Below are 7,930 nucleotides of genomic sequence, written 5' to 3'. Positions count from 1 at the left end.
CCTTCCTGCTCATAGGACTAAGCCTAGGAAATGCTCGGTGGGGTGGCCAAAAGGTGGGAAAGAGGTGGGCTGAAGGGGGAGGGGCAGGATGGTGCAGCCAAAGACAGATTTACAACCTTATAGCTCCCTGTAGGGAGAGGCAATTCCTGGGACATGTTACCTTGGCAACAGGTTGGAGCAGGGGCAGGTTCTTGATAAGGGTGGGGGAAGGGCTCTGAAGGAATTAACATTTCAATCCTTCAGGGGACAGTCTCCAACTTCCCAGACTCAAAATTGACCTCCTTGATCTGACCAGACTGGATTTACCTATCTCTGCTGCCAGTCTCATTCCGGCTTCAACAGCACTGTCTCCTTCGTCCTTCTCTGCTTGGAGACGGCCCACTCTCTCCCTTGAGAGTGCTTTTTGCTTAAGCCTCACTTTTCTTTTACATTATTTTCACCTCACTTTCACTTCTAATAAAGTTCCCTTGCCTGACTTTTGGTGTCTGACTTTTAAGTCTTCTTGGGTCGAAACACAAGAACTCAGGTTTGGAGTTTTGGCTCCCTGCTTTCCTGTGATAGTAGGACCTTAACTTCTATCAGTAGATCACTCTCTGCATAATTAAAGTCACTGCCTTGACAAGATCTCTAACTCATATGAAAAGCATCCAGACTCAAAGCATAACACCCTGTGTAGGATGTTTGGGAATTGACAAAACTCATTCCTGGGCACTGATACCAGAACAGGGCCTGTGGGGCATGAGGGCAAAGGTTGAATGGAACATTCCAGATAATGCAAATGTTCTGTATCCTCCTTAAGGTAGTGCTTATGTGTATGAGTAGACATTTGTCAATCACAATGAATTGAACCTGTCAGATGGATGTGTTTTACTGTGTATATTTTACTGCCACTAAGAAACAAGTGTGAACTGGGGACGTGGCTCAGTGATAGAGTGCTTGCCCTGGTTTGGATCTTCAGCACTGAAAAAAAAAAAAAATCAATCAGTCAATCAATCAATAAAATAAGGGGCTGGGGATATAGCTCAGTTGGTAGAGTGCTTGGCTTCCATGCATAAAGCCCTGGGTTTGATCCTCAGAACCAAAAATAAATAAATAGATAGATAGATAAAATAAAATTTAAAAATGTGGTATAAACATAGCCTGAAGAATAGGCCCATGTGCACCCCATGGAAAGGGCACTTGGTGGCTCCTCTGACAGCAGGAAGAAGACTTTTTTTTTTTTTTTTTGTCCTAGATATTTAACCCAGAGGTACTTTACCATGGAGCTACATCCCCAGCCTCTTTTTTTTTTTTTTTTTGAGACAGTCTCACTAAGTTTCCAAGGCTGGTCTTGAACTTGCAATCCTCTTGCCTCAGCCTCCGGAGCTGCAGGGATTTCAGGGACATGCCCCCACACCCTTCAAGAAGGCTTCTTAAAGCAAGGCAGATAGGGCTTCTGCAGTCAGCGACTGAGTCACCACATTCAGACATTGGCTGTGTACCATCCACTACTGTATCACCCTTGGGTGTGGTGCCAATCAAGCATCAGCTTTCCAAGCCAATAACATGGATTTTAGTGACATAATTTAGTCACAACAAGAGATGAACAGATTGTTGGAGGAAGTTTTTTTTTTTTCTAAGAGTTGAGTCTCAGGGCTGGGGTTATGGCTCAGCGGAAAAGCGTTCGCTTAGCATGTGCGAGGGAGGCCCTGGGTTCGAGTCTCAGTACCAAATTAATAAATAAATAAATAAAATAAAGGTATTGTGTCCAACTACAACTAGAAAACATATATTAATAAAAGAGAGAGAGTTGAATGTGAGCTGGGGAATGGTGGTACATGCCTATAATCCGCAATTTAGGAGGCTGAGGCAGGAGGATCAGAAGTTCAAGGCCAGCCTCAGCAATTTAGCAAGGCCCTAAGCAACTTAGCAAGACCTTACTTCAAAATAAAACATAAAAAGGGTTCGAGATGTGTCTCAGTGTTTAAGGAGCCCTGGGTTCAGTCCCTGATACCCCCCCACCGCAAAAAAAGATTTGAGTCTAAGGTTAAGCATTGGAGATTTATTGCTTACATCGTAGAAGGAAAAACTAGCAGGCACACATGAACTCTATCAACTGCAAAATACTGAAGTGGCACCCCCTTTCTCCACAGAATAGCCCTCTTCACCATGGCTGATTTTAGTACTGTCAGCAAAAGAGTCTCTGAGAAAGAGTCCAATATAGATAAATTTCCTATTTTCATGTGGCCCTGTTTTCTTGGCCACTGGCCGAGAAGATACCAGCACTCCAAGTGCTAGACACCCCCGTACTGGTTTTTCACAAACATATCCAGTATAGTACTTTGAAGAAATGTGCAAACAAGGCCTCTGGCCTTGAGCTGGGCTTCACAGAGATGTCTACATTTTTAAGATAAGTTACAACTGGGCTCCATGGTAACAGCTGGCAGGGGGAGGAAAGAAAGGGGAGAAGAAGCTCTCCCCTTCTCAGGTGTTGTCCTTGAATGGTTAACTTGCCCACGACAGTAAGAGAAAAAGCTGCTTTTGTGCCTGGAGTTGTGGCTCAGGGGCAGAGAACTTTCCTTGCACACATGTGGCACTGGGTTCGATTCTCAACACCACATAAAAATAAATAAACAAAATAAAAATATTGTGTCTATGTATAAGTAAACAAAGGTTTAAAAAAGAATATTTTAAAAAAAAAAGCTGCTTTTATGTGAACTTCTGCAGACTATGAACTTCTGAGCCCCTCCCCTTACATGCTGGGTATAAAACTCTGAAACTCCCTGAACTTGGGGTTCAGGGGATTAATTGATTACAGCAAAAGCTGTGCCCTCTGAACCTGGCTGCAGCCAAATAAAACTGTCTCCTGCTGTCTTCGGTGCCTTGCTTCGTTTGTCCCTACAACAATACCATCAAGGAACCTGAACAGAAGTCAGGAAATTGCTGACAATTTAAAATGTCAGAATTACAGAAACAGAGATTAATCAAAATCAGCTACAGGATTTAAGATTACCTAAGCAACCATGAAGAAAAACATTAGAAAACATGTAACAGCAAGGTGGCTCAAGAATTGGAATCACTGACATCTGTAAAATTCAAGAGATAAAGACGGGGCGCGTGGTGGCACATGCCTATAACCCCAGTGGCTCCCGGAGGCTGAGGAAAAAAGGATTGCAAGTTCAAAGCCAGTTTCAGCCATTCAGTGAGGCCCTAAGCAATTAGAAAGATGCTATCTCAAAATAAACCATAAAAAGGGCTGCGGATGTGGCTTGGTAATTAAGTACCCCTGGGTTCAATTCCTGGTATCTAAAAAATAAAATAAAATTTAAGAGATGGGGGAAAAACTGCTCAAGTCCTAAAAACTGAAAAAAAAAATAAAGTCTACCAAAAAAAAAATTGAAGAACAGACTTAGAGGCTAAAATAACGATCTTCTTAGAAAATTACAGAGATCCATCCAAGTGGAAGAAAGATGAATGTGAATTGAACTGAATGTGAATCTTAGTCTTATGTGATGAAGCAAAGTGAAACTGTAATATAAGAGGAAATAATTGAATAAAACCAGGGAAACTCAGCGGTTCCAGAGGAATTTGATAAATTCATTCAGGACTTCAGAAAAAATGAGCCGGGCGTGGTGGCACATGCCTATCATCACAGATCATCCCAAGTGGCTTGGGAGGCTAAAACAGGAGGATGGCAAGTTCAAAGCCAGTCTGAGCAACAGCGTGGCTTGCTAAGCAACTCAGTGAGACTCTGTCTCTAAATAAAGTACGAAATTGGGCTGGGAATGTGGCTCAGTGGTCGAGTGCCCCTGAGTTCAATGCCTAGTACCAAAAAAAAAAAAAAAAAAGGAAAAAGAGAAAACTTAGATTTTTTTTTTAAACATATGAAAAAGACACAAGTCTTGCATCCATGAAAGAAAAATATTCACCTGAAAAAAAAAAACTGGAACAATTCAGGGAACAACAGAGTCGGGGCGGTAGCTCTGACTGACCCTAAAATCACACTATCCAGGAACCAGAAGCTGGGGTTTCTCAAATGAGTGTAAGGAAAGGTAATAATCTGCAGAAGGAAATCAAACATCCGCAGAAGATCATTGAAGATCAAAAGCAGATAAGATGCACCCACTACACTCTTTACAAGAAAAAAAAAAAGACAATGAAGAATTTTAAATACCAGCATGAGCAAATAATGATTGCACAAACCCAACTCATTTCAGGGAAAGATGAGAAAAGGAAGAATTTACAATAGGACAGATCAAGACCCAGCTGCAAGGAAAAAGACAAGAGATTCAAACAGACCCTGGTGTTTTTCAAGTAGAAAAAAAGTTTGGTAGCTGGATTGTAGAAAAAGGAAGTGAAAAGCATGGTTTATCTCAAGCTGAAACTAAAAGATTAGTAAAAGGAAGAAAAGAACAAGAATTCAATTGTTCAAGTTGGACATTCAACAGGTAAATGGAAAAAATATATATATAAGCTTTTGGCTGAACAGGCTGATCAGCTGTCCACGGATGAACACGGTAAACTAACTCAGATCTGCCAGTGGAAAGATTTAGAGATGCAGGGTCTTCACACTAGATTAGCTTCATCTACTCACACGGGGGACACTGTTCACCTTCTGCGGCTGCTGCAAATGTGTGCTCTGGAATGAAAACAAATGTTAGCTGTTTGGAATGAGAAAGCTAGGGAAAAGAAGTACCTAAAAAAGAGAGTATCAGCAAGTGTGATGAATACTGTGGGTGCCAGTGAATCAGCCCTCATCAAACTGCAGGATGAAAATAAACAATTGTCAGGATATGTTTAGAGGACAGTGCAGAATTGATCCTGTCTCCTCTTCGAGAATTGAATGACACAGATAGGAATCAATGTGTTGAATCAGAAATGTCAGAGTTTACTGAAAACTTCACAAACATCCAACACTAGTAGTGAGGTTTGGGGTATTAGTAGGAATCAGTTTGAGGAGCTTCTAGAGATCGATTAAAACAGCTAGTTAAAAAAATGGAAGAGTCAGAGGCTGGGGATGTGGTTCAGAGGTGGAGCACTCGCCTAGCATGCGTGAGGCAGTAGGTTCGATCCTCAGCACCATGTAAATGTAAAATAAAGATATTGCGTTCACCTATAGCTAAAACATAAATACTTTAAAAAAATGAGACAGTGGAAACAACAGGTAGTGCGACCATGAGACAGTCCAAATTCAAGAACTTCAACAGGTTCAGGTACAGATTTTAACTAACATTGATCCTAATTCAAAAATACAGATGAATTATACTGACCTGATTCCAAAAATATAAAGAAAATGAAACCAAACTTAAAAAGTTGGAACAGGAATTGGCACAGCATAGAGTACCTCTGCAATGCCAAGGACACTTTCTTAAGGACAGCTTGATATTTCAATTTCCACGAAATCATCACATTCTCCACGGTCCGTGGAATCTGTTGAGACAAGTGAGTCTCATATATTGACTGAAACTTCCAGATTCTTGCTCCAACAAAAGATTGAAGAACTCAAAAAAAAAAATCACTACAGGAAAAAGAGACAACCATTATTGGTCCCTCTGGGAGGATAACCAGAGACTTCTGATTCAAATGCTGTCAATTCAGAGCTAGAGAGAAAAGAACACCAACATATGGATTTAGGGATTAAGCAGCTAAAAGAGAAACAGGATGTTTTCCAAAAGTTACTGAAGGGAAAAAAGAGCTTCTCATCAAAGGCAAAAGTTGTGAGGGAAAAATCTTACAAAGGAAGTCAATAAAAATAAGCTTTTAGCAACCTGAAGGAGAGAATGTCAAGTTTAGAAATGAATACGGATTCTCTTAAAAGCAGGAAAATGAGCTGGGCGAGGTGGCATGCTCCTGTCATCCCAGTGACTTGGGAGGCTAAGGCAGGAGGATCACAAGTTCAAAGCCAGCCTCAGCAACTTAGTGGGCCCTAAGCAGCTTACTGAGACTGTGTCTCAAAAAAAAATAATAGTGCTGGGGTTGTGGCTCAGCAATAGAGAGTGCTCGCCTCGCATGTGCAAGAGCCTGGGTTCGATCCTCAGCACCACATAAAAATAAATAAGTGAAATAAAGGTGTGGTGGCCAACTACAAATAAAATAATAATAACAATAATAATAACAATAATAATAATTAAAAAAATAAATAAAAAGATCTGTGGATGTGACTCAGTGGTAAAGCACCCCTGGCTGCTTAGCCAACAGAGAAAAATCACAATCATGGAGGACAAGGTAGTTTTCTATGCTACTGAGTTGGAAAACGGATGCCAGGAAGCTGGCTTGCATGTAAAACCCTTCTGGGGAAAAAACTGGGAGATAGGATGGCATTACAGTTTTCTGTCTCCAAGGGCCAAGACGAGTCATAGGCTCTACCTTGTCTGAATGGGAAGAAGAGGTAGAAAATCCAAAAGGAAACCTGACGGAAAGAGATCTGGGGAGAAAGTGAATGCTTCAAAAACAAACTGAGGTCTGACAGGAAGTGCTGGCTGGATGCTGGATGAACTTCACCTATGACCTGGAAGAAAAAGCAGACAAAGTCCTAAGGAGAAAGCCCTTCCTTGGATATCTTCAAGCACCACGTAAAGCAGAGGAAGCCTCACAACTAAAGGGAGGCATGCTGGGTATGGAAAGGTTGGGGAGGGAGCAGTTGTTCCAGGTAGACCAAGGCCATGCATCCAGGTGAACGGAGGAGGGACCTGTGAGTGTCCCCAACACACCTCCAAAACCCAACCAGCACCTTGTGCTGAATAGTTGCTTTTCAGAAATTTTGGTTAAATTTATACACATAGGATCTCATTCATCTACACCACCAGCAAGTCTTTCTCCTTGTAAGAAGCTTCTAGATGCAGCAGGAGAGAACAAACAAGCTAGGAAGGTACCAGGAAGTTTGAAAAAGACTCCAGGAGCCACACCCAAATGAGCAGATGTGAGTTGGGCCTCTCACCAGCTCAGCTGGACTTGACATTGGTGGGGCTGGACATCTTCACTTTTGCTGATGTCACCTGACAAGAGTGCTGGAATTGTACCGAAAGGACTTTAAAAGAAATAGAAGATTCTCAAGATAGAGATGTTTAAAAACCAAGCCACCATGTGTGTACTACATTACAAAATGACCTTTTGAAGAAGAAGAAGAAAAAAAAATCTCACATATTTGTTTTCAGTTTTACTCTCTTTAAATTTACACACAGGTGTAGTGGCACCTGCCTATGATCCCAATAACTCAGGAGGCTGAGACAGGAGGATGGCAAGTATGAGGACAGCCTCAGCAATGTAGCCACTCAAAATAAAAAATAAAAAGGCCTGTTTCTAAATAAAAAATAAAAAGGGCTGGGGATGTGGCTCAGTGGTAAAGAACTCCTGAGTTCAATCTCCAGTGCCAAAAATAAATGCTTTTTTAATATTTATTTTTTAGTTTTAGGTAGACACAATATCTTTATTTTATTTTTATGTGGTGCTGAGGATCGAACCCAGTGCCTCATGCATGCTAGATGAGCACTCTACCACTGAGCCAAGACCTCAGTCCCCCAAAATAAGTGATTTTTAAAAAAAAAGTATTTTTAAAGGGCTGTGATAGTATTCACCAAACTTAGCCAGTGGCTGTTCCTTGGGAGGAAGGGTGTGGGTGACATGAGAGACTATGGTCAAAGGGTACTTAAGTATTGTCTGAATGCTTTCAGTTTTAATGAGGGGTAGGTGTTTAACTTGGGTAAGTAAAACATTAACTTGGGTTAGCATTAAAAAAGTAAAAATATGCCAGGCAGGATGGCGGCACACCTGTAATCCCTGTGGCCTGGGAGGCTGAGAAAGGAGGATCTCAAGTGCTAAGCCAGCCTCAGAATGGCAAGGCACTAAGCAACTCAGTGAGACACTGTGTCTAAAAAAAAAAAAAAAATACAAAATGGGAGTGGGGATGTAGCTCAGTGGTTGAGTGCCCCTGAGTTCAAACCCCAATACCGAA

Source organism: Ictidomys tridecemlineatus, chromosome 10 (assembly GCF_052094955.1).
Source record: "Ictidomys tridecemlineatus isolate mIctTri1 chromosome 10, mIctTri1.hap1, whole genome shotgun sequence".
Lineage (NCBI taxonomy): Eukaryota > Metazoa > Chordata > Mammalia > Rodentia > Sciuridae > Ictidomys > Ictidomys tridecemlineatus.
This window is presented reverse-complemented; position numbering follows the sequence as displayed.